This window comes from Benincasa hispida, chromosome 6 (assembly GCF_009727055.1).
Source record: "Benincasa hispida cultivar B227 chromosome 6, ASM972705v1, whole genome shotgun sequence".
Classification (NCBI taxonomy): Eukaryota; Viridiplantae; Streptophyta; class Magnoliopsida; order Cucurbitales; family Cucurbitaceae; genus Benincasa; species Benincasa hispida.
The window spans coordinates 44,559,777-44,586,428 of record NC_052354.1 but is presented as its reverse complement, the minus strand read 5'-3'; the positions used below and the strand labels follow the sequence as shown (position 1 = coordinate 44,586,428).

The following is a 26,652-nucleotide window of genomic DNA, read 5'->3' as shown; positions in this document are numbered from 1 at the left end:
TGAAAGTGGAAAACGCAATCAAATAGACGGATATTAAATCACTTCGATCGAATCGAGATGGAGAGTTTTTCTGGATCGGCAATCTGGAACTATTTGATAGAACATGGAACAGTTCTCTCCTAAAACTCTCAGTGCGCAGGTACAGCCTCAGCCAAAATGGTCGTCCAGCGGACGGAGGAAATAGGGCTTGTGTTAGACATTGTAGCCCGAGGATCGAGTTCAACGCTTCCTTACCGCGAACTCGTTTTGGGTTTGCAGATGGGGAAGTGCGGTAATACAGTAATTTCAAACTTGGTTCCCCCTAAAGTTTTCAAAAAACATCCATCTGCGAGTATTGAGCAGGCGTAAAAGCTAGTTGTGCGTACACCTCCGCATATTGGGTGTGCCCTGCAGCATGTGCTTGAGGATAATCCCAAGAAGTTGGAAACCACGGGTCAAGGTGTATTGCCTCTTTTGTAGGCTACCCCAGAAGATGACAAGAGGGGGTTTATTTTTATGATCCGAACGGAAAATAGCGGTGTTTTTTCAACGAATCTACTACTTCCTAGAGGAGGTATCATATAAGAGACCCACTCCGATCACAAAAGTCGAATGCGTCGAGCTTTCCTATGAAACTACTGAAACTTCAACAAGAGTTGTTGAAGAGTCTACTACATCAATAAGAGTTGTTGATGGGAGTTCATTCAGTAGGTCAGTTCCACCTCAAGAGTTGAGGGAACCTCAATGTAGTGGGAGGGTTGCGAACCCACCCGTTCGCTATCTGGGTTTCACGGAAATCCTTGCTATGGAAGTAGATGGCGACGTTGATGATCTGTTATCTTATAAGCAGGCAATGGAGGATGTTGACCGGGATGAATGGGTCAAGGCCATGAATCTTGAGGAGACCATTTATATGGTGCAACCTGAGGGATTTATAGCCCAAGGTCAAGAGCAAAAGGTTTACAAACTGATTCGATCCATTTATGGATTGAAATAGGCATCTCGATCTTGGAATATACGATTTGATACTGCGATTAAGTCGTATGGCTTTGACCAAAACATCGATGAACCTTGTGTCTACAAGAACATCACCAATGCTTCAGTAGTCTTCTTAGTGTTGTACGTAGATGATATCCTACTTATTAGGAATGATGTAGGTTTACTGATTACAGTTAAGAACTGGCTAGCGACCCAATTCTAAATGAAAGATTTAGGAGAGGCTCAATTTGTTCTAGGTATACAGATCTTTCAGGATCATAAGAACAAAATGCTAGTACTGTCTCAGGCATTGTACATTGACGAGATGTTGCTCAAGTACTCGATATAGGACTCTAGGAGGGGCCTACTACTATTCAGGCATGGAGTTACTTTATCTAAGGACATGTGTCCTAAGACGCCTCAAGAGGTTAAGGATATGAGATGGATTAGTCTAACCTAGGCCATTTTAATGTTGCTAACCCATTTATGAAGGCTCTTACGGCTAGTGTTTGAGGGTCACCTACGGAGCATGGGTCTACAGGATCGCCCGCGGCTGGACTAGGGCAAGTGGGAAATTTTCTTGTACTGGGCTTTTATGCCCTAGTTTATTGTTTTGTACTAGTTTTTTTGTACACCCCACTTCGTTTTAGGACAAGTGGGAGATTGTTAGGGTTGATGCCCTAAAGTCTCATGTCCTGTAGTTTGTAAATAATTTGTACAAATGCTTGTGTTGTTAACATATGATATTTACTTCACATCTTGTATTTTTGCTCAGTTACTTGTTTTATTTGCTTTACTACAAACCAATAAACATAAAATCCCTCGTTTTCTATATGTGACTCAAGCATGTATGTGGTGACATATAAGTGGATCATGTCTTGAGTGATAACCAAAATGGTCTGTAGTATATGGATATAGAAGGGAAACCTTATCCTGGTAACGCTACGGATGCGGCCCGCTTTATGGAATGGTCACAAATGTTGTGACTAATCACAGATGATCTGATCCTGATCATTCGTGTTGGGGACATGCGAGCGGGGACGTTCTATACAAAGTGTTTGTATAAGACCTGACCACGAAGTGTTAATGTCTCGTTATATAACACCATTCATGATAGAGACTTCACTTCACTAGGATGACCATAGGTAACATGACCCCAATCCTAAGTGAGTTGGGAACTCCTGCCATTGAGGGCGGTTTTTTGATTTGTATGGATGCGAGTGGCCAGATCGCTGATTCAAACCTACCATTTTTGGGATTCGTCTGATTTTGGAGCTAGGAACTCAACTAAACAAGATGGAATTCACTCCTTCCTCGAGGCAGGGGTAAGTAGATAGATAGCTCCCTTAAGGGCTGATTTTGGGGCTTGAACGATGTGGTGACACACACTTTCTCTTGGCCCGAGAGGTGTTTAGACATAGTTAAACTATGTTGTATTGTTCAATAGAGAAATCAATGGTACTTAAGGAGTGAGATGTAACTACAGGGGTAAAATGGTAATTTGGTTCAGCTGTACTTACGAGCATTTGTGAAGGGTCATCGTACTCATGATTGGTTATATCCTATGGACACAGAAATATATCTGTGGTAAGAAGAGTTCAGTTGTTGATATTTAGTGGAATGCCTGACAGTTAACGGATGGTGGATCTCGTGGCTAAAGAGTTTAGTCAACTATTCACGGACCATTGGAGCTTCGAGCCACAGGTTCATTAGGTCCCCGGGGTAGCTTGGATAAAGTCGAGAACCAGTATTTGGGTTAATTTGAAATGTTCAAATTGACAAGGGGAAGTTCGATTATATATGTTATAATTGGACTGGTTAATTATATGATATAATTGGCTAAATGTATGAGATACATTATTTTAGAGGAAATTAGATATAAATTTGAATTATATCAAGTAAAAGAGAAATACTATAGTAGATATGTGATATCAAACTATAGGTTAAAAATATAATATGATTATATTTATTAATATTTTAATTGATTAATTATATGATAATTAATCCAAAAATTCACGTTCGGATATGGGTTAGTGGGGCAGCGTCGGTTATTGTAACTGATGAATTAAAATGAAAATACTTTTCATTTTTTGTTGAAATCGTCCAAAAGAAATCGAGCGCGCATTGGTGAAAATCTAAATGATCGCTTACGTAAAACGAGAGCCTATATGATAGTCCTCTCTGCCTAAACGATCATCCTTCTTGAGCCTAAACGATCACACAGTGTCACCTACACGATCACATAGCTTCTCTAAACAATCGTATAGTGTGCCGATTTAGCTAAACGATCATATATCTTTTCCTAAACGGCCGTTTAGTAAATCCTACACGATAATGTAGCTTCTCCTAAACAATAAGCAATCTGCTATGCAATAGTGTCTTCTTCCCTCCCACTTGCTTATCGCACACGATCTGGTTTTCCTCCTTCCTCTACCAAATTCACTAAAGACCACCTTTGGTTTTTCACTCCGAGAATACCTAGAGCTCTTTACTAGTGGTGTCGTTCCCAAGACATTCGTGTTCGTGTGGTTGTTCGTGCTGCTGTTCTTGACGTCGTTGTTGGGCGTTGGTAGATTGCTTGGAGGGTTCTTCTGCATTGAGTTCTGAAGATTGAAGATTGTCTTCAACGAGTAAGAAACTCTCTCCCTTGTTATTTATCTTATTCTTAGCACGCCGATAATTAGTGTTTGTTTGCATAACTGTTCGTATGAATGTATAATGTTGTATTTCGATCACTGTGAGATCGTGGCGATCCGAACGCGCTCATGAAACTCTTCGGTAAGAGATCCTTCACGCTAGAACGATTGTATACCTGCAGAAGCTAAGCGATGCATTGTATTGCTATGCGATGGCACTACACGATCGTGTAACTTCGTGGGAGCTAAGCGATACGGTGAGATGCTAAACGATAGCACTACGTGATCGTTTACCTATGTGTGGCAACTGGGCGATGCGTCGATTGCTATACGAAAGCACTAAGCGATCGCTTACCTTGAGCGCGCGCTAAACGATCAAAACCAGGCGTTAGACGATGGCGCTAAGCAATCGTGTAGTAATTGTCTGTGTTAAACGATGAAGTTGCGCGATAGTGTTGGACACTAAGCGATCGTGTAACGCCCTCTGGTACTAGATGATGACACTATACGATAGAACGCAGACACTACACGATCGTATACCTTGATTAGGAGTTATGAAATAGTAGCTAAGCAATCACACAAACACTAAACGATCAGGAAAATGCATGACGATGGTCATCATTTCTAAACGATGAGACTTAGCGAGATTTTGAGCGAAAGCGAGAGCTACCGGTTCGATCAGTTCTCTTGTGGTCCAGTCCAGTTCAGCTTCAAATGGTTTTTGGTTGTTTTGGTTCATACTTGGCTTGTCCGGTTCAGACGATTCGGGTCTTGTTCAAGCTACTTGAGTTCATTTTGGAGTGGTTCGAGCGGTCTAGAAGCAGTTAGTGTTTAATTATTTATGCATGTGATGTATTTTGTAATAATTATTCGAGTGGTTCGAGCGAAAGCGAAAGCGTGTTTAATTATTCGAGCGGTTCAGACGCTAAACATGTTTTGTAATAATTAGGTTTTTGTTTGCTTGTTTTTTCCAAAACTAAAATCATATCAGTTAGTGTTTAATTATTTATGCATGTGATGTATGTTATAATTAAATAAATCTTGTATGTGCATACAGTATGCCATGTAGATTTAAAATCCCACCGTAGGAAACATGTTACATGCGTTGAAAGTATGTTATAAAATGTTATAATATATAGTATGCATGTTAGGGTTTCCTTTATTTAATATAATAGTTATATTAGATATTGAATGCCTTTGTTGTTTTTCGTGGATGTTTAACATGTCTAAAATTTTGTAAGCTGTTATAAAATTGAATTAGACATTTAAAATCCATAACAAAGAACAGTTGCATGCTCACTTAGGTTAACCACTTATTTTAATAGTTAAAATAGGTCGTTAAACTTGTAAAAATAGGGTTACAAATGAAGGAACTCTTATTCAAGAGTACCTACAAGCGAAAGCGGATCTTTCCAATTCATTATGACAAAATTTCAACATATACATTCAGACATACTAATATGCATTCATAATACTAAATTATTGACATGCTCAAAGGAACAATAAATAAGAGATCGAGAGATCATACCAGTTGAAGACTTATTCTTTGCAGTAAATCTCGCTTTTGCTGAGATGGTAAGCTATCGCTCAACAAAACCCAACAGTTTACCTCGAACAGTATCCACACAAATAAAGGAAACATGGACGACACCACCACTCAGAGCCCTCAGTATTCTTGAAGTGAGAATCCAAAGGATGGGCTTTGTTTGGATTTGGTAGAGGGAAGGAGGAAGGGAGATCGTATACAACGATCAAGCAAGTGGGAGATAGGCTCGTCTATCGTATAGACACAATGCTTGATCGTTTAGGTGAAGTATACGATCGTGTAGGAAAAGGTAAGCGATCATCTATACGATCGTTTAGTAAATATCGGGAACTAAACGATCGCTTAAGAAAAGTTAAACGATCGTTTAGTAAATAGCGCGCGTGGGTGTAAGCATTAAGCGATCGCTCAACACTATCGTATAGGTAAGTGATCGTTCAAGCACTATCGTATAGGCACATGTTCTGTCTCTTATACACATCTAGATGTGTATAAGAGACAGGGAAAAGGTAAACGATCGTTTAGTAAATAGCGCGCGTGGGTGTAAGCATTAAGCGATCGCTCAACACTATCGTATAGGTAAGTGATCGTTCAAGCACTATCGTATAGGCACAGGTTTTGCTAAGCGATGACATTCTTCAACACAATGTCTGCACATCCAATGCTTAACACACCATGAACTATTTAAGCGTCTCAAAGTGATTCTTCAACTTACTCATCTGTTATGAAAAAAGAAGAGACGTCGTCATATTCATAACCTATGGATTAATATCATATATTAATCATAGTATTTTTCCTCCACTAAATATAAATCATATTTATATCCAATTTTTCCAAATTAATGTATCTCATACATAAAGTTATTATCATATATAATTAACTAGTTCAATTATATCATATATAATCGAATTCCCTCTTGTCAATTTGAACATTTCAAACTAACCCAAAAACTGATTCTCAATTTGTATCTAAGCTACTAAGGGAACCTTATGGACCTATAGCTTGAAGCTTCAACAATACGTGAATAACTAACTAAACTTTTTAGCCACGATATCCACTATCCGTTAACTACCAGGCATTCCACTAAAGACTAACAGTTAAACTCTTCTTACCATAGATATATTTCTATGTCCATTGGATATAACCAATCATCAATACGATGACCCTTCACAGATGCTCGTAAGTACAGTTGTCCAATTTACCATTTTGCCTCTGTAGTTACATCTTACTCCTTAAGTACCACTGATCCCTCTAGAACAATACAACATAGTCCTACTATGTGTGAACACCTCTCTGGCCATGAGAAGGTGTGTGGCACCACATCGTTCAAGCCCCGAGATCAGCCTCTAAAAGAGTAATCTATCTACTTGCCCCTGCTTCGGGGAAGGAGTGAACTCCATCTTGTGAAGTTGAGTTCCCAGCTCCCAAATCAGACGAATCCCCAAAGTGGTAGGTTTGAGTCAGAACTTTGGCCACTCGCACCCATGCAAATTAAAAGATCGCCTTTAATTGTAGGAGTTCCCAACTCACTCAGGATTGAGTTCACGTTACCAATGGTCATCCTAATGAAGTGAAGTCGTTGTCATAAACGGAGTTATATGACGAGATGTTAACACTTCGAGGTCAGGTCTTATACAAACTCTTTGTATAGGACACCCCCGTTTGCATGTCCCCTACACGAATGATCAGGATCAAACCATCTGTGATAAGTCATAAAACTTGTAATTATTCCACAAAGCGGGTCGCGTCCGTAGTATTACCAGGATAAGGTTTCCCTCTTATATCCATATACTACAGACAATTTTGGTTGTCACTTAAGACATGATCCACTTGTATGTCACTAAATACATATTTAAGTTACATAAAGACAACCAGGAATATTAAGTTTATTGGTTTGTGGTAAAATAAAAACATCTAAATATGCAAAGTCAATAAATGAATAAAATATCATATGTATTATACATCACAAGCATTTATACAAAGTTGTTTACAAACTATAGGACACGAGACTTTAGGGCACAAACCCCAACAACAAACTCAACCGGTATATAATCTTGTCGAAGGTTGAGGGTACTTAAGTTGACAGTCTACGGAACACCTCCTACCTGGGGATTATGGCCAAATTACTGAGCATTGGTAACTGGTTTTATGAGCATACGTGAGTAGTGTGAGACAATAAAAATGGTTTATCACCTAGACATCGTAGGTTTAAATCCATTTATAAATGTTATACTTGGATAAACCACCTAGACTTGGGGTTAAATAGCTGAAAAGAACCTAAGTATAAATTTACCCAAACATTTAGAACACTTTAGTGGGAGAATAAACTGTTATTGGCTCTCATGTTCTCAAGAGTTAACACCGTGAGATCCATGCTCGGCTTCGTGTCGATTTTATCTCGACTGCTCCATTTGGAAAGTGTTTGTATGGGTCAATTACAAGGTGAATGAAGGAAGTCGTTCATAATAAATGGGTGAAGAAAATGTGACAACATTGTCCTACGGTCTCCTCCATTAGTTTGAAACATGAGATTTATATGTTGCGTCTGCTGTCGTTTTTAGGTTGCACTAGCTAGTCATTAACCACGACGATCCCCTCGAAAGGTTATAACATAGGATTCGGAACAACCTAGGCTTCAGTAAAATGAATAGGGTCTTATAGTTCCATCTTGGGTATTAGTCTTCTATTTCGGAGGCATACTCATACCGTTTTATAAGATCTAAAAATGGTGGGTCCACACTTACAAGAATTACTAAGTGTTAGTAAAGATCTTGACCAAAAACAATAACTAAATGACTATCAGAATATGTGTTATTCTGGAGATAGTATTTAGTCAAGAACTGTCTTGCTTTTGTGAAGGAATTCCTGACTGCCCCTCAGTAGTAATTGTTCTAAATCACTTAAGTATCGTTGCAAAAATAATGATTATGGGTACATTATCACTTTGTTAAAACTTGATTGGATTTAAAAATAATTCATTTATAGAATTTGTTTATAATTTCAAAATGACGAGTTCAATTATACAATTGTTGGCATCGAACAAACTGATTGGGGATAACTATGTGACATGGAAATCGAATTTGAACACGATACTTATGATAGACGATTTTAGATTTATCTTAATGGAGGAATGTCTTCCCATTCCTAGCTCTAATTCCAACCGAACTGTTCACAAAGCATTTAATAGATGGATCAGGACGAATGATAAAGCTCGTGCTTATATTCTCGCCAGCTTGTCTGACGTTTTGGCAAAAAAAAAAACACGAGAATATGAGTACTGCCAAAGAGATTATGGAATCTCTAAGAGGGATGTTTGGACAACCGTCCTTTATCCTAAGGCATGATGCTATCAAATACGTTTATAACAGTCGCATGAAAGCGGGAACCTCAGTTTGTGAACATGTCCTGGACATGATGGTCCACTTTAATGTGGCTGAAGTAAACAGTGTTGTGATGGATGAGAGAAGTCAAATTAATTTTATTCTAGAATATCTTCCAAAGAGTTTTCTGCAATTCTGTACAAATGCAATAATGAATAAAATTGAATATAACTTGACTACTCTGCTGAATGAGCTATAGGCTTTCCAAACTATGTTGAGAACTAAGGGTCTAGAACCAAAAGTAAATGTTGCTTCTGCTGAAAAGAGAGGAATGTCCTCCAAGCCAGATGTTGCCTCATATTCTCAAAGTAAGAATATTCCAGCGAAGAAAGACAAGAGGAAAGGGAAGAAGAAGCCTGTTGACAAGAAAAGTAAGAAAACCGCTGCAGAGAAAGGAAAATGTTTCCATTGTACCGAACAAGGGCACTGGAAGAGAAATTCCTCTAAATATCTTGCTGAGAAGAAAGCAGAGAAAGGTAAACAAACTAACTAGTTCCTGGGGACCGTTTGCTTAACTCGACCAGTGGGAGAAGTTGCTACTGATGGTGATATTACCTACTTTTGTGATCATGTAATGAACATATTGTACATATTTTTTTTTTGAATGAAATGTTCATTTTTAGAGAAATATATATATATGTTCTATCTCATAGCAACTTCTATTAAGAATCAAATTGTTAAAAGCCATTTGCAAATATTCAGATATTTAAAACGGCTAAGATCAAATTATAGTAAGTTTAAAGATTTCTAGATCTGACTGTTAATAAGATTTGTTAAAACAGGACAGACGTATCTTACTCAAAGAGTTGAGAGTACCTCAATGTAGTGGGAGGAAAGTGTGCTTCCTGGTAATTATTGAGAATTAAATGCATTCCCTATATAGTTTAATAAAAAGGCTATTGTACACTAATATGTTTACAATGATTCTCTTGGCTAAAGTGTTTGAGAATCACCTAGTAAGACTAGAAATACCAGGTTAATAACCTAGGGCAAGTGGGAGAAATATCAGGTATGGGATCTGGTATCAATACCGAATGGTAAACCATGGGTATGGGATGCCCTAGTTTATTGTATTTCTCTATAAAACTCAGAAACTCAGTCTTATATATCATAAGTTACCACTGGAGTTTTAGTCCAAGTGGGAGTTTATTGGGTTTTATGTCATAAGACTTGTGGTATGTAAACAATAGGATTTATTCTGAAAATTCAATAAGTTGTTATTGAATATATATTTTTTTAGAAATCCAATAAACCTAATTCCCTTGACTACTATATGAGTACTTGAACTTTATGTAGAGACATACAAGTGGATCAGGTTCGAGTAAATAGTCAAAATGATCTATAGTATATGAATAACGTTGGGTGCCTTATTCTAGTAACACTATTGGATGCGACCTACTTTGTAGTTGTTACAAAGAGTTGTAAAGTGCTACATACAAAGTGATTCTAATTCAAGCATGTTGGGACATGAGGAGTGGGGGCGTCTTATGCAAATGAGTTTGTGCAAGATCGGACCATGAAATCAGTCATTCGTACTTTATAACGTTGTTTACTTTTTAAGTATGACTATTTTAAAGCGATGACCTAGGTAACTTGATCTTAATCCTGAGCTAACTATGAACTTTTGTTTGTTCGGGATTATCCTTTGATCAGCAAACGGTGAGAGTAGACCAACTGTCTCTGCTCAATAAGCCTCCCATTTTGGGGATACGATCGGATGAATAGCTGGGGACATAGGTGTAAGACGAAATTCACTCCTACCCGATTTGGGTTAGTAGAGAGGTTTTTCCCTTCAAGTGCTAATTCTGGGTCTTGAACAAAAGGCCTCACCCTCTCATTAGCCCGAGAGGGATTCGATTTATTGATTGGGTCACAAATAAATTGTTTATTAGGGATTGGTGAGACTTAAGGAACAAGAGGTAATTTCGGGGGTAAAATAGAGATTCGATCCAGTCGTTATTATGAAAAACCTATGAACGGTTAACTTACTAATCATGGTTATATCGAGTGGACATAATATATCTACAGTGAGGGGAGTTCAGCAATGGGCTTTTGTGGAATCACCCATTAGTTAATGAATGGGGGTTAGTTCGGTCTAATGAGTTCAGCCGATTAATCTCGGATCGTTGGAGTCCATGATCTGTAGATCTACAAGGTCTCCCTACTAGCTTGTAAATGGATTAGCTCTAGAGTAGCGTGATAAGTTAATTTAAAACGTTCAAATTAGAATTAAATAAAATTAGAGAAATAATATTTAAATATGATTTAAATATTTACAAATGAAATTGTGTAAAAATTAATTTAATATTTGATATTAAATTAATTAGAATTATTTAAATTGTTTAAATAATTATTTATTAATTTTATTAAGAAAATTAATTTTGTAAAATTAATAATATTTTCAATTTTATTGAAAGAATTGATTTATGAAATTAATATTTGAAAAATTTGAAAAAAATAGGAAAAATCATAAAAAATGGAAATTTGGCATTTCCATTACTTCTTCAAGTAGCTCGCTAAAAACCCACCATCTTCAAGCTTCATTAACTCCAAGCATGAGCTGCATCTCATGCAGCTAATCTCTTTGCATGATGGTCTGCAATATATTGAAGATATTGGAGTGTTTTTAAAGCAAGGCAACTGATCAAATTTTTCTAAAAATTTTGAGAGAAGAAAGGTGTTCTTCATTTGGGTTGCAGTTGTGAGCTTATCTCTTAATTCCCTTAATTCAAGCTTATTTTAAGTCCCACTACTCAATCTAAAGCACCAAGAGAATAGTAGCGAAGATCTTGGGGTGGTCTACAACAAGATTCAGAGGAGATTAGCAGCTGGTTTCAAGATTTGAGGAAGTTCTACAAAGGTATGTCTTGAAACCCACTTATTTCTGCTATAGCATATTTTCATTTCTGCCAAAATTAATGAATTAGAGTGCTTGTGGATCCTGGTTACTTCCGCTGCATGATAGTATGTTCCAATAGATCCTTCATGAGAAATGAATTTGAACGCATGCCTCGAGATTTCTGAAATCGTACAACAGAAATTCTGACGTGCTTCCTGATCGTTGACCATGATGCAATGCTGACATTCTCACCTATCGCATCAGTGATGGTGGCTAATCAGAGCGGGATTATCAAAGTTGTCATCATTTCGCTCTATAAGTAGAGTCTTGACGCCAATATTCAAGGCATTCGAGACTTCTGCCTTGGGTAGATTCATGTGATCACAAATTATAACCTAGGGTTTAGCTTACTTAGAAAAACATGGCTAAGGATTTTAACTAAGTGACATTTAGGTTGTCTCAAGAGTAATTTTACCTTGGATAGTTGAACAACTTTTGATCATCAACCATTAAACTCTTTAACGGGGTCTTTGACCAAAACGTCGCATGCTTGTTGAAAATCTATCTAATTCACCTTTCCAGGTAGGTTCCCAGGTAGGGGTGTTACGTTTCTGTCAACTTAAGAACCCCAGCCTAGCCAGAACTCACCTTAGACAAAAGGTCCTATGAACCCTGCGTTGGGTTGTATGTCCTAAAACTCCTAGTTTTTGTAAATAAGTGAATTTTAGTACATATGAAGTTAGTCAAGTGAATTATTTGTTTATTCTAAATCCAATTAAACTACAAACCCTTGGCTATTATTATGAGTACTTGGACTTTATATGGAGACATAAAACGAATCAAAGTTCGAGTAAGTAGCCTAAATAGTCCGTAGTACATGGATCAGGTTAGGTACCTCTTCCTGGAGACACTATTGAATACGACTCGCTTCATGATTATTACAAATGTTGTAAGGTGTCATAAATGAAGTGATCCTGATTTGTTCATGTAGAGACATGTGAGCGGGGGTATTCTACATAATAAGATTGTGTAAGACTGACTCTGAAATAATCACTGTTACGTATTAACACCATTTACGATTAACACTGATTAATTTCACTTAACGATGACCTAAATAACTTGATCTGAATCTTAAGCTATCTAGGAACTTCTGTTTATTAAGAATTATCCCTTGATCTGCATAGGTGAGAGTAAGCTCAATAGCACTGCTCAATATTCCTCCCATTTCAGGGATAAGACCGGGTAGATAGCTGGGGACATAAATGTCTCTATATGAACAAATCAGGATCACTTCATTTATGACACCTTACAACATTTGTAACAATCATGAAGCGGGTCGTATTCCAATAGTGTCTCCAGGAAGAGGTACCCAACCTGATCCATGTACTATAGACTATTTAGGCTACTTACTCGAACTTTGATCCTGTTTTATGTCTCCACATAAGTCCAAGTACTCATAATAATACCAAGGGTTTGTAGTTTAATTGGATTTAGAATAAACAAATAATTCACTTGAATAACTTCATATGCACTAAAATTCACTTATTTACAAAAACTACGAGTTTTTAGGACATACAACCAACAAACTCCCACTTGGACTAAAACTCCTAGTGGGTTACAACAAAGTGTGAGTACAAGAAGAGAATCTAAATACAATAAACTAGGGCATCCCATACCCACAATTTTAATTTAATTACTCCTACCCAACTTAGGGATAGTAGAAAGGTTATTCTCTTTAAGTGTTGTTCACGGTTGTTTGAACAAGGAGCCCCATCCTCTCATTGGCCCAAGAGGAATGGTATTAGTGATTAGATCCTAAATTAATTGTTTATTAGAGGGACAGTGGTACTTAAGGAGAAAAGATGTAACTCAGAGATAAAATCGGTAATTGACCTAGCTAAAGTTATGAACGACCTGTGAAGGATTGACTTATCGATGATGATTATATCAAATGGACACAAATAATCTACAGTGAGGAGAATGCAGCTATGGGCTTTAGTGGAGTGTCCCGTTAGTTAACGAATGTTGGTTACCTAGGTTAAAGAGTTTGGCCGGTTAATCTCAGATCATTGGAGCTCATGATCTGTAGGTCCATTAGGTTCCTCTACTAGCTCACAAATGGACTAAATACTTAGATAGTGTGGTGAATGAGTTTGAACCGTTCAAATCTTGGCTTAAGGAATGAAAGTAAGATATATACGATATATCGACATTTACTTATGAATTTAACAAGACAATAGAGTTAATTATAATATTAAATATGATTTAAATATTAATTATATGAATAGGGATTCATATCATTTTTTTAGAAAATTGGACAAGTGGAAAAATAATATTATTATTATTTATAATATTATATTTTTATTAATATTAATTATTTGTATTTATTTCATTATTTAATTCATTTTTTTAAAAAAAATTAAAATCAATTTTAATTCAATTTTGGAAATTCGTTGAAATTTGATTTTAAATATGATTTTTGAGAGTTGGATTTTCCCACTAACTAAGCTAGGAGCTTGGTTGTCTTCTTCATAATTAACCAACAAATTAACTATTTTGTGTTGTCAAATTTTGATGCAATTGGATTGCATGTTATCTTTAATATAGAGATGAATTTTGGCATAAAAATGGTTAAGAATTTTGTGAAATAAAAGGTTAATTTTGTAAAATTCAATCCATTATCCATCTTCTTCCCAACCTTCATTCCTTCTCAAATTCACCACAAATTTGGATCCCACCATCCAATCTAAGCCTAGAGAATAGTAGAGAAGACTCTTGTGGTGGTTTACAACCAAGTGGTGCTGAAATTCATCAAGAATTGAAGGAGAATTTGGAGCTTCAAGGGTAATGTTCTTGAAACTTTGTTTTTTCTTTTTTAATTGCATGTTTAATCCTCTAAATTGAGAACTTCCGCTGCATGCTAATTATCCTACACCCTGGACCCTAATTTCTCTACCAAAGTATGTTCCCTACTGAGACCAATGTGGTGAGTAGGTTGATGTGGAAACTAATGTGTAATTATAGAGAAAAGGATGGAAAATTAGAAGAAAAGTGTGAATTTGAAAACTTGACTTTTGGAAAAAAACTTGGAAAATTGGCTAAGTATAACCTATGTGTTGGAAGAAAGAAAATTAAGTGTTGTCCATGCGTTGGCCTTGATCATTTAGAGGATATTTGATGCATTGAAGGAAGCCAAAGTGTGGCCAAGAACAATGCATGCGGCAGCCAAGTGTATTGAGAGGTTAGAACAACGCATCCAAGGGCGTTGGACGTTGGACACGATGGATGCGATGGTAAGCAGCCAAAGGCATGCGGCTGAAGGAAATGCGTTGGTAGTTTGTGGTGATGTGAGGGCATGTGATGCAAGGGCATGCAGTGAGGCGAGTGCATGCATTGACGCGGTGCAAGGCATGCGTCGATGGATGGTATGCGACGATAGAGGCATGCGGTGATGGAGGCAGACGCAATGGATGCATTGGACGCGAGAGTATGCGGCTGATGGTTTACAGCCGAAGGGATGTGTTGATGACATGTGCGCGGTGCTATGCGTTGATATCATGCGACCGTACTATACTTTGATGACATGCGCGCGATGCTATGCGTTGATGTCATGCGACGGAGCTATTCGTTGATGACATGTGGTGGTACTATGCATTGATGTCATGCGACGATGCTATATATTGGTAGTATGCGATGGAGGCATGCAGCCGAAGGAATGTGTTGGAGGCATGCGGCCAAAGGAATGCGATTAACGCATGCAGCCGAAGAAATGCATTGGTGTGATGGATACGATGGATGCGGCAACCTTGATAAGGTATAAGCTATGCGATGTAACGAGCTAAGGTGGACGCATAGTGATTTGCTCTTACGTTGTTAAGGCTTGCAGTAACAAGGTAAATGAGGAGGGTTGCGTTGGTTATAAGAGATGTGTTAGCAAGAACCTAGGCAATGGTGAGATATGCCTTGAGGTGTTGAGTTGAGAACCAAGTCGACCCAAAGGTTGCTATGCGTTGGTGATATGCTATGCATTGGACATCCGAGAGCACGTGGGCGCATAGGACAAGGCTAGTACTATGTGTTGAAGGAGTGTTGGTCATTATCCTAGTTGAACGCATATGAAGTTGGATGAATGCATATGAAGGATGGATGCATTCAAGGACGTCATCCGGATATGTGGCTTGTTAAGAAGAAATCTTAAGCCTTAAGCAAATGAAGTGGATGCATAAGAAGACATACAAAGTTAAGGACTATGCGTTGGTAAAAGGGGAGCAAGAAATCTTAAGCCTCAAGATTGCGTTAATAGTGTAAGGAAAAGACACTTGGACATGTGGCCAAGTAGGAGGTGTCAGCCTTAGAGAAATCTTAGACGCCTATAAATAAGACCAAGGACTTCAGATGAGAACTCAAAATATCTTCAAAGGACATAAAGAAGAGTGTCTTGGGAGGAGACTATGTGTTGGTAGCAAGATCATGCGTTGGTCAAGAGGTTCCAAGAGAGGAGATGTTGTCGGGCAGAAAGGATAGGAAGTAGCATCAACTTAGGATGAGAAGATCTCCTAGAATACTCATGCATTTGGGGTGATTCCAAAGCCATCTGAAAGCTAAAAGAGTATAGTTTTTAGGGCTGGAGAAGAAGCTCCAAGGAACCGGGATGGAGAATGAGGAAAAGACAGAGGGATCGAGCTGTCGGGCAAGATGGGCCAGTCTTGATGTTTTGAAGATTCCGGCAAAACCACGAGAAGTTATGAGCTAAGGAAGTATCTTAAAAAAAGTTCTGGAACTATGAGTAATCTAAGCTGATAATTGAATCTAGAATTTAGGGTTCAAAGGGGAACCAAGAAAACCTAAAGAACTTCGGAAAAGAAAATTCCTAACCAAGATCTGCCATATGCATTGTTGATGTAATTTCTATATATAGGGGACAATGTTAAATTGGCATGACCAAGGATATATGTTTGTCTTGTTATTATGCTTGTTAAGATATTGCTTGTATGTTTGTGTTGAAAATTGAAATTGTACCCGGCATATAGTTAGCATGCTTGAAAAAGTACTTGGCAGAAAAATATAGTCGGCTTCGGTCGGCGGGAAATTATAGTCGGTGACGACCGGCGGAAAATATATAGTCAAGTTACCTAAGCATAGCTAGCGGAAAAATAATCGATGTGCACATTGGCAGGATAATAGGGTACAGGGAAAGTTTCCATAGAAATTGTTGTTACATTGCTTTAGTATAGTGTGAAAGTGCTGGGGAAAAGATATGATCATGCCAGAGATAACCAGCGGTAAAGCTAGGAATGTTCATATTATGTAATAACTAGCAGTCAAGCTAGGGTTGATTGTTTTAACCAGCAATTGAGCTGGGGATAATCCAGCAGTCTGACTAGAGAAATAATTGTGAACTTGTGGTAATGTTCTTGTTGACTATGCATTGATTTCCAAAAAGTATATCTCTGTAGTCAAAGCTATTTGTTTATCTAAAGGCACCACTCATTGGGTTTTATAGCTCATGCTTTCCAAATGTTTTCCACCCCCCCCCCCTCCTCCAGATAGCGGAAGGTGAGGAGTCCCAGAGTGTTACTAAGGTCAAGGTCTGCCACATGCTACAGTTACACTTCCAGAGGGTTTTACAGTTGTTGTTGTGAACTTTGCAGTTAAGTCTTGGAGTTGTATAAACGTTACATTATTGTAATATAAAATAGGCCTACTAAATCAGTTGTTGTTTGCCTCCTTGACTTAATCAGTTGGTTGTTGAATTTGTTCATTGGTATCAGAGTTATTTTCGCAAGAGTTATTAGGCAGTAAGTGTCAACAAAAGAGTTGATAACTGCTGCAGTCATGTCCTTTCCTAGGCTCTGAGAATAGTCTGGGACGAGGTGTGACAGGTCCCTTATAGATAGGTTTACAAAAATTTAATCTTTTATTCAACCAATTTAATTCTATTAAACCGATTTTAAATGATTAATCTAGGTTACTAAACTCTTTAGAACATTTGAACTTAGGTCTATCTCAATCCAATTTTAAAACCCTTTTAAAAACTTGAGTTCATCCTAAGTCCGCATGCAACTCTGAATTATTGATTTTAGGTCTAATTTCCTTTATAACACTTATAAACGGAAACAACCACGATGCTAAGCTAACATATGCAAGGCATTCATAACGCTTATAAACAACCTAAGTGTCATGCTCAATGCATTATCCATTCATTGCTACTTCTTTTATATAACACTTATACAAAACAGCAATGAAACAAGCAAAATATGTTTCCATTCACCCTTAGACTATAACACTTATAAGAAAAGGATGATGCATGATAATTCTCAATGCATGTAAAATATCTTTTATATTTCATGATGCATGTGCATGCTTTCAAGTAATTTCTTCATGCAATATTATAACATTTATAATACATGATGCATGAATAATTACACAACCTAAGGTGGGTTTAACTATATGAAAAATACTTTGACATATAAGCACCATACATCACATGTATAAGCAAACAAAGTTGATGAACGGGGTAAAATTGCCTTAAAAACACAAAAGGAAAGTCAACTATTACAAAGGCAAGGAGTCTCTGGTTCAAACAAGCGAACCGGGTCTTGAACCGCTCGGGAAAAGCATCGCTTCTCCAACTAACCATCTTGTACTAAGCACTCCGCGATCGTCTACACAATAAAACAAACTCTTTGCTCTATCGCTTACCAGCGAGCTAAACGATCGTTTAGCATTTACTTATAACAATCGTCTAGAAAAATCCAAACGATTGTTTAGAATTTACTATACGATCGTGTACCTTACTAAGCGATAAAGCTTGAAGTACACGATCGCTTAGTGCGCTCCGCACAACACTCACCTTTCGTGATCGTTTAAGCGACTACGATGCCGCGAAGTACCATCGCCTAAGTGATCCCATAGCTAGCGCCTCCATATCGCATACGCACAATCGCATAGGTAGTAACTAAGCGATGAAGCTTGCTAACTACACGATCGTCTAGTGCGCGCATTCTACTAAACGACGAGCATCACATGCTCCCACTACGATTGCCTACCTTCAGCGCCTACACGATCAGGCAACCAATGCTATGCGATATGGTAAACGATTTACCTCATCACTTAGCATTAACTAAACGATTGATTAGAAAATACTTCATGATCATCTAGAAAAAACTACTAAACGATCACTTAGTAAAACCTCAACGATCGTTTACCTGAGGCTACACGATCCGACCAACGCTTGGACTTCTTCTTTGTTGAGAACTGCATCGCCATACTACGAAGCTTCATCACGAATGACTCGACGAACTCAAATGTTTTGAATTACAGGCTCGATTGCGATGTTAATTTCGCCCAAAAACACAGGGGCCTTTATAATTAACACTTTGAAATACCGAAAGCTTTAACAAAAAGGTAATTTAAACCCGAAACGTTCATCAATTCGTCCACAAATCCAGAAAATGGTTAACCACAAATGTAGAAACCCATCGCGATTGAAAAATGCGTTCAATTCATATCTATAATTTGGAATATTAGAGAACCTGACTCTCATACCAATTGAAGGAAATCAGATTCGAGATTTCCATGAGCAGCGGAAGATATCCAAACACAACCATGAATGAACATAACATTTACAGTCGACTTCAAACAAGCGATTATACAATTCATACAGAAATTACAGCATGAATAACTACAAATGCATAAAGGAAAAAAACCTACGAACATTTGCAGATGCGTCTCCATGCTCCGTTGTTCACGGTCGCTTGAACAATAGCAACCACGAACGCTCGATCTACACGACCACAACACCGCAACGAACACAAAACGAACACTTCTCACTCGTCCTCAACGATCGCCTTGGTCATGAACTCCTTAGCAACACAAACGGCCTCCACAGCACCACGAACGGCCTCCAGAAAACCTCAACGATGTCGAGTTGAGTTTGACACCACCAACAAGGCTACCTTGGTATTCTCGGTGTGAGAATCCAAAGGGTGGGCTCTGTTCAGACTTGGTATAAGGTAGACAAAGAAGGAAACACCGATCTCGTACACGACTGAGCAAGTAGGAGATGGCGGAGACCTATCGTATAGGTTGTAACGCGAAAGAATGAATGTGTTGATGATGATATGCGATACTACTTCTAGATGTATGCGTTATTAATGAAATGCTTATAGTATGCTATGCGTTGTCACAAGTTTCCTTGCGTTGAAACCAAGTATAATTTCGCCGCAAGTTTCTCGGAGTGATCCGAGGTCAAACACAGGGATTGCGCAGTTAATGTGTTACATTTGTGATATATGCGACCGGGGGTTTTTCAATTAATAAAAGATTGGTTTATACAAGTATTTAAAATTGCGGTAAAGTAAAATATGCGGTAAAGTAAAGCTGCAGTGATAAAATAAAAGTGCATAAAAGTAAACCTAAGCTAATATGATACAGGATACAAGATACTGAGATTGAAACTGACTGTGAAAATTATACAAAGGGTCGTGTTAAGTCTTTATGAATGCGACAGAAATAAAAAGGGTAATTACTATAAACATCGCAAGTTCATTAATTGTGTTAAAGATATAACTACGGTTCTGCTTTCCCTTGGCGTACACCTCTCGGTGATCGGTCGTGTTCCCACATCTCTGTGGTGAAACAGGGATGAACGTAATGAGCGCAAGGTTGCTTCCATCTCTGGAAGTACTTCTCGCTTTAGTTAACGCATTCTTCTAACCTTCTCTCGACAGGCAGAATGGCATCTTCATTTCTACTCTCGCAGGTGAAAATGTCGTCTAGCATGCTTTAGCTAAACATATTTATTTCTTTAGCACATATTAATTTACTTGTTTAATTCATTCTAATTACCAGGGGATTAAGAAAACATCATGGAGAAAGCAATTAGTGGAGGAACAGAAATAGACAGAAAGATGGAGATGAAAATGATCATGACATTCAATGCTAATATTTAGCGTCTGATACATGGTGTGAATGATAGAGATTAAGAAGATGAATACAATTGATGATAAGAGATAGAAACAAATACAGAAAAGTGCCAAGGTCTTGACACAGATCTGGACGATGGATTTGTTTGCCAGCGAATGGAGTGAATGGAAGGAAAAGCTTCCCTCTCAAGCTTGCTCGTCCAATAGGAGTGACTTTAGTACAGAGCTTTACGGCGGGGATTGAAAGGATTTGCCCTGAGACTCACCTCTCGGCCTTGTCTCTTAAATCTTCCCGGATCTTCTCTGATCAGCATCTCAGATCAGTCTCTCTCTCCCCAATCATACAAATACCAACCAATATGCCCGTATCAAGTATATCTTTCAATGAATTCTCTGAAGGTGTTTATATGATGAATGCTCTGACTCTCTGCCGTGTGGTCCCCACTTTATTGTTTATAGAAATTTTCGAAATGATGGGAATAAACATTCCTTCTGTTATGTAATCAATCCGTCAAAAATGCACAACGGTTAGTTGTTACACGTGTTTGAATCCTCCGCAATTGCATTGCTCTTCTTTGCATCATTTTGATCGTTTGCCCACATGCGGTTGTATTTATTACCACATGCGGTTGAAGTTGCGTTGATGCACAAGCACTTGATCGATTGTCGCATGCGTCGTCATTGCGTTGATCGTATATTCATTTCTGAATATTGATTGGCGCAATGCGACGTAGATGCGTTTTTCCCTCCTCTTGAGCCATGAACGCATACGATGACTTGATTTCCTGCAAAACAGACTTGAAACATCCTTTTCTACCATTGCGATGGTGTCAATGTGGTATATTGACGACAATTTATAATATCTTGCATTTCTTTAGCTAATTTCTCTACAATTGACACAAACTTTCCTTTCTTTTGGCCCCAATATCTAAATAAAGAAGTATAATAACTTGGTATTTCTACAAGTATCATAGGTCGATGCCTAATTGTTTAGATAAAGCTAAGCCGATCGTTTAGCTCATCATTTAGCTCGGTCTGTCGCCTATAGACTCTACATGATCGTTTACTTAGGGCAAGCGATCGTCTAGCAAAACTATTATGATCGTTTAGTAAATACTGCACGATCTTTTAGCTCATCGCACAATCGTTTAGCTCACTAGCAGTCATTTAGTAAATCTGTATTTACTTGATAACTACTGTGAGATCTTTGCGCCGAAGAGAAAAATCTCAAAAACTTTGTCATCGTTTGAAAACTTCCTTTTGAAAATCAAGAAAACCACTTCCTTTTAAACTCACGGTTACCATGAATCCAATAACACACCCACTCACTTGGTTATTAAATAAAAAAGATTAAATTATCAATAATTAATATTATTTATAAATATAAATGATAACCAACTTATCATACTATATTTATAACCTATAGTTTTAACTATTTATCTCGTGAAACATATCAAAACTTAGTTCTTTTTCTATTCCATGGTACTTAATGTAAATCTCATTTACACCAATCTTCCACTAGATATATCTCATACATCATACCATTTATATCATATATCAAAATACCTCTTGTCAATTTGAACATTTCAAATCAACACCAAGAACTAATCGTCAACTGAATCCATTGAGCTACCAAGGGGACCTCATGGACCTGTAGCTCGAAGCTCCAATGGTACATGAATAACTGACTAAACTCTTTAGTCACGGGATCCACCATCTGTTAACTGCCAGACACTCCACCAAAGACCGACATCTGAACTCTCCTTACCACAGATATATTATGTGTCCATCTTAACCAATCAGCAGTGCGACAACCTTCACAGATCGCTCATAAGTACAGCTGGGCCAATAACCATTATGCCCTATAGGTACATCTGTCTCCTTAAGTACCACTAATCCCTCTAATGAACATAAGTCATAGTCCTACTATGACTGAGTTTTCTCTTCCAAAGAGAAGTTGTGGCCACTATGTTCAAGCCCCGGAATCAACCCTTAAGGGAGCAATCTTTCTACATATTCCTACTTCAAGAAAGGAATGAATTCCATATTGTGGATTGAGTTCCCAGCTCCCATATCAGACAAGTCCCCAAAAAGGTAGGCATGTTGAGTTGGCAATCTGGTCACTCTCACCCATACTAATCAAAGGACCACCCTCAAAGGCAAGAGTTTCCAAAAAAACTCAGGATTCAGGTCGTGTCACCTATGGTCGTTTAGGTGAGATGTAAGTCTCTAGTATCAACGACGTTATATATAGAGTCTAGTCATCTCGTGGTCCAGGTCTTATACAAACTCTTTGTATAGGACACTCCCGCTCGCACGTCTCCACATGAATAGTCAGGATCTACCATCTGTAGTAGTTTGCAACACTTGCAAAACTCTACAAAGCGGGCCGTATCTGTAGTGTCACCAGGATCAGGTATCTCACCTTAATCCTTATACTACTGACCTATTTAGGTTATCACTTAAGGCATGATCCACTTGTATATCACATATACAAGCTTAAGTTCACATAAGATAACCAAGGAGCTTTGTTTATTGGATATGAGTAAATGCCAAAATTAAATAACACTTATTTTATTCATTGAACAATGTGTATCTTTACAAAACAACGAGACTCCGAGAGAATTAGGACACCAATCTCAACACCTAGAGATAGGAATAATCTTATACTCAATGGAACCATGCATTATAGAGATATATAAACATGTGGTTGACCACCGAGAGGAGTGCCGATGCGTTAGTATGGCAAGCTGGGATTACCCTTGTGACCAAACTTAATGAATTTGCAAAATTTCCCTTCAACTCTACTTCTCCATGCATCTCATTACACATTAACAGTGCCGTATCTCTACCAATTCTCATAGTCAAACTTCAATTGCTCAGTCTTTTTAGCTAGGGGTAAGAGTAGCATATAGCTAATGTACTTCTTTCTTTTTATTTTTATTTACCGCCTCAAACGCATTACTTTACAAGCATCCTTTAGTTGCAAGTCCCCGTGTTTGACCTCGGATAATCACAAGAAACTTACATTCTTATTACACTTAGCGAGAGATCAAGAAAACTTGTGGCAAGAACACATGGTCATCGCATAAACGATTAACGCATACTACATAACCTTTAGATTATCGTGTGATCATTGCATATACTATTAATGCATATTCTTCTTATCAACGCATGATCAATGCATGACCATCGACGCATATCGACACATATCAACTCATCAATAAAACAAGAATTATTTTTCCAAAAAGTTTTTGGCACTGTTGTCGGGGACTTGGCATCTAATAGTTTGTTTAAGTTTTGTGTTTCCGCAGGCCCCCTTTTGATCTTAGGCGTATTGTGGCTTGTGTGACCAAGTTACAAACGATATGTGAGTGAAGGTGTTGTGCCCAAATTCCATATTGACCCTGAGATTGAAAGGTCATTTGTCGCATGAGTTGGAAGCAGTCTAAGGAGCATGGTAATAGTCATGTGGCCAATGAATGCTAAAAGCTCTAGTGGTCGAGACAGCGAGTTCCTTGACCTAAGCAGGAAAGTTCGATCCCCTGCATGGAAGAGTCCTTATGGTGACTTCACTCCAATTTCTCCAGGGACATCTTCTACTCTATCTTTACTTTGTTTTCCAGTTAACTTCAGTTTATTTATTTGATTATTGTCGCTTTGGATTTGCGGTTGCTTTTCTTGTATGTGGTGTTGCGATCACTCCTTTTTGGTGCGATAATAATTTCCTCTCGGTGTGTTGTCTCGAAATAAGAATTCTCTCCCTAATTCATCGCATGACTATTTCTTCTGCATGAATTCTAAGTATTGACGTAATCGACACTCTGCTCGCATCTTTCTTTTCATGTTATCTTTCATGCTTTATCCCTTTTGAAATTCTCTTTTACCTGCTTACCTTCTTTTGTGTTGATAAATTAGTATCATGATGATACTTATGTAAATTCACTAAATCCACTAACTAAACGTCGCATGGCTCACCTTGCTTTAGTAGCTTCTTCAAAGTTTGATAATCTTGAGTTCTATTGTGTGCAAACCTCTGTTTAAACCTCTTTTACTGCATCTCTGAACAAGTTTGTCTTTAGCTTTTTGGCAAGGATTCTGCCACTCTTTAAATTTGGGGGTGGGATTGGTCTGAGCAAATGCGTTCAATGTAAACATTGCGATAATACTTCAAAAAAAATTAAAAAATTAAAAAATGGTTCCGTTGCAAGGACCCAAAATCCCCAAAATGGTAGGCGTATTGAGTCGGCGATCTAGCCACTCTCACCCATACAAATCAAAGAACCGCCATCCTAGTGAAATGTAAGTCTCTATTATGAATGGCGTTATATAATGAGACTAAACATTTCGTGGTCCGGTCTTATACAAACTCCTTTGTATAGAATATCCCCGCTCGCATGTCTAATACATGAACGATCAGAATCAGATCATTTGTAGCACTTGACAACAATTGTAACACCTACAAAGCGGGTCATGCTCGTAGTGTCACAAGGATAACCTCAGATGTTAGTTTATTGGTTTGTTGTTAATGCAACTAAAATATCAAATATTTGATAGACAATGAATAAAATATCATATATTTTATTAAATACATAATGAGTTTGTCCATACAATATTTACAAACTATAGGACCCTACGAGATTTAGGGTATCAACCCCAACAATCTCTCACTTGACCTAAAACTAATGGGGTGTACAATAGCAATAATAATAAAAATTTGCAATCCATTGGTACATTATAAAATAATGAAATTATCTAACAATAAAAGTACACCAAATATAATTTGCAACTATATAAGTTCACAAAATACAAAATTTATAAGCGTTCAGAATTATGTCATCATAGAACTGAGCTTCCATCTTTGAGTCAAACTGGATTGAGATTGTGGATAAAGGGCTTTGAGTTGTCGAGTTGGATGAAGTGAAATTCGGATCATGAGAAATTGAGCCAAACAATGGGAGAGAATTTGGTGATGAAGTTTTCTCTTGAAGTGAAATTGACATTGAGATCTAAAAGGCTTCAACACAAGCAATACAACCTGTAATTAAGAAAGTTATCAAAATGCTTCATCACAAGCAATATAATCTCTAATTATCACTTCAAGTTTCACTCAATATGCAATCCTTTAAATCTCAGTGTTCATCATATTGTTATAAAAGATCTAAACTAGCCTAGACAAATTTGTTGTATAAAGAGATCATAATTAAAGATACTATAACAATCTTCTACTATTTTATTTATTTATACAATAACTTAAATCAACTATTGACCAACAAAATCCTTCAAGTATCCCAACATAAATGATCGACAGTAGCACAACTATTATTGGTGGGATATTATTAAGATTGTAAACTCATGAAAGAACAAAAATGAATGACCAGTTTTGCAACTTCCTACCAAATAATATTAATAGAAATAAGAGAACTGAAACGCAAATAGTTCTACATTTAGAGAATTCAAGTATCAAAAATAAAATATGACGCAAGAACAAGATTAGGAAAGTATCAAATTTCAATAAAACTAAACACTGAAGTAACTATACCATATACATATGATGCGAATGCAAGGTCACTCTGTAGGTTTAAATTTGATTACCTTGTCTTGGTTTTGCTTTTTGTCCACTTGAATGCTATAGATAGCCATTTATTTCCTTTGCTATTTTGGCCTACCTTATCTAAAATCAATGAGACGATTAATAAAGAAAACATCTCAAACAAATGAAAACATGGCAACTTGACCATGAATCAATTAAATAATGGATGCAAAATCATAGATTAAACAGAGAATAAATAAACTAAGTTACACCTTTTCCTTCACATGTGGTCTAATATATTACATGTTTTGATAGTCCATCAACCTACAAAAAGATTTCAAGCAAAAAAAAAAAAGTTCAAGTAAAGTTATTGAAATAGTACTAATTAAAACTTTGTTAGAAAATCATACAACTACATCAGTAAAAAAAAATCGAACAACAACCGCAACAAAATTAGAAAGTTATCCTCTTAGCAAGACCATATCAAAAAAAAAAATTTTTTTTTTTTTTTTTTTTTTGAGATATTAACTATCTAGCAACCTTTGATGATCTGAAGTTACTTCACAATCGGAGGAATCTCACCTTTATTTCTTGGGACATGGTGCACAAATCACATGGTTGCTACATGATGACGTGAAAAGTTCCATGGAGGGTTAGTGAACACTTGTAGCAAGGCCAAAGAGCAAGAGTTGCTCAACATTGTTGTGTCGAACTATCTAGTGAACCAACGAAAAATTCAAAATTAAGGATCAATTTATCATATCCCAATAAGGAATCATGGAGCAAGATACCCAATAACATAATGGCACTAGGACTAGAAAAGTGAACTACCCAAAA

At 37.4% G+C, this 26,652-nt stretch overlaps 1 long non-coding RNA gene across 1 annotated transcript in view; it reads right to left on the bottom strand.

Moving 5' to 3' along the window:
- Positions 1-24,891: 24,891 nt before the first annotated feature.
- LOC120079022 overlaps positions 24,892-26,652 on the bottom strand; it is a 2,684-nt gene continuing 923 nt past the window's right edge. The window contains exons 1-4 of the long non-coding RNA XR_005482198.1: positions 26,398-26,652; positions 26,088-26,139; positions 25,878-25,956; positions 24,892-25,320 (exon numbers count right to left, since the gene is read on the bottom strand). The exon at positions 26,398-26,652 is cut by the window's right edge and continues 923 nt beyond it. This is a non-coding gene — a long non-coding RNA (uncharacterized LOC120079022). The remainder of the gene's footprint in view (positions 25,321-25,877; positions 25,957-26,087; positions 26,140-26,397) is intronic.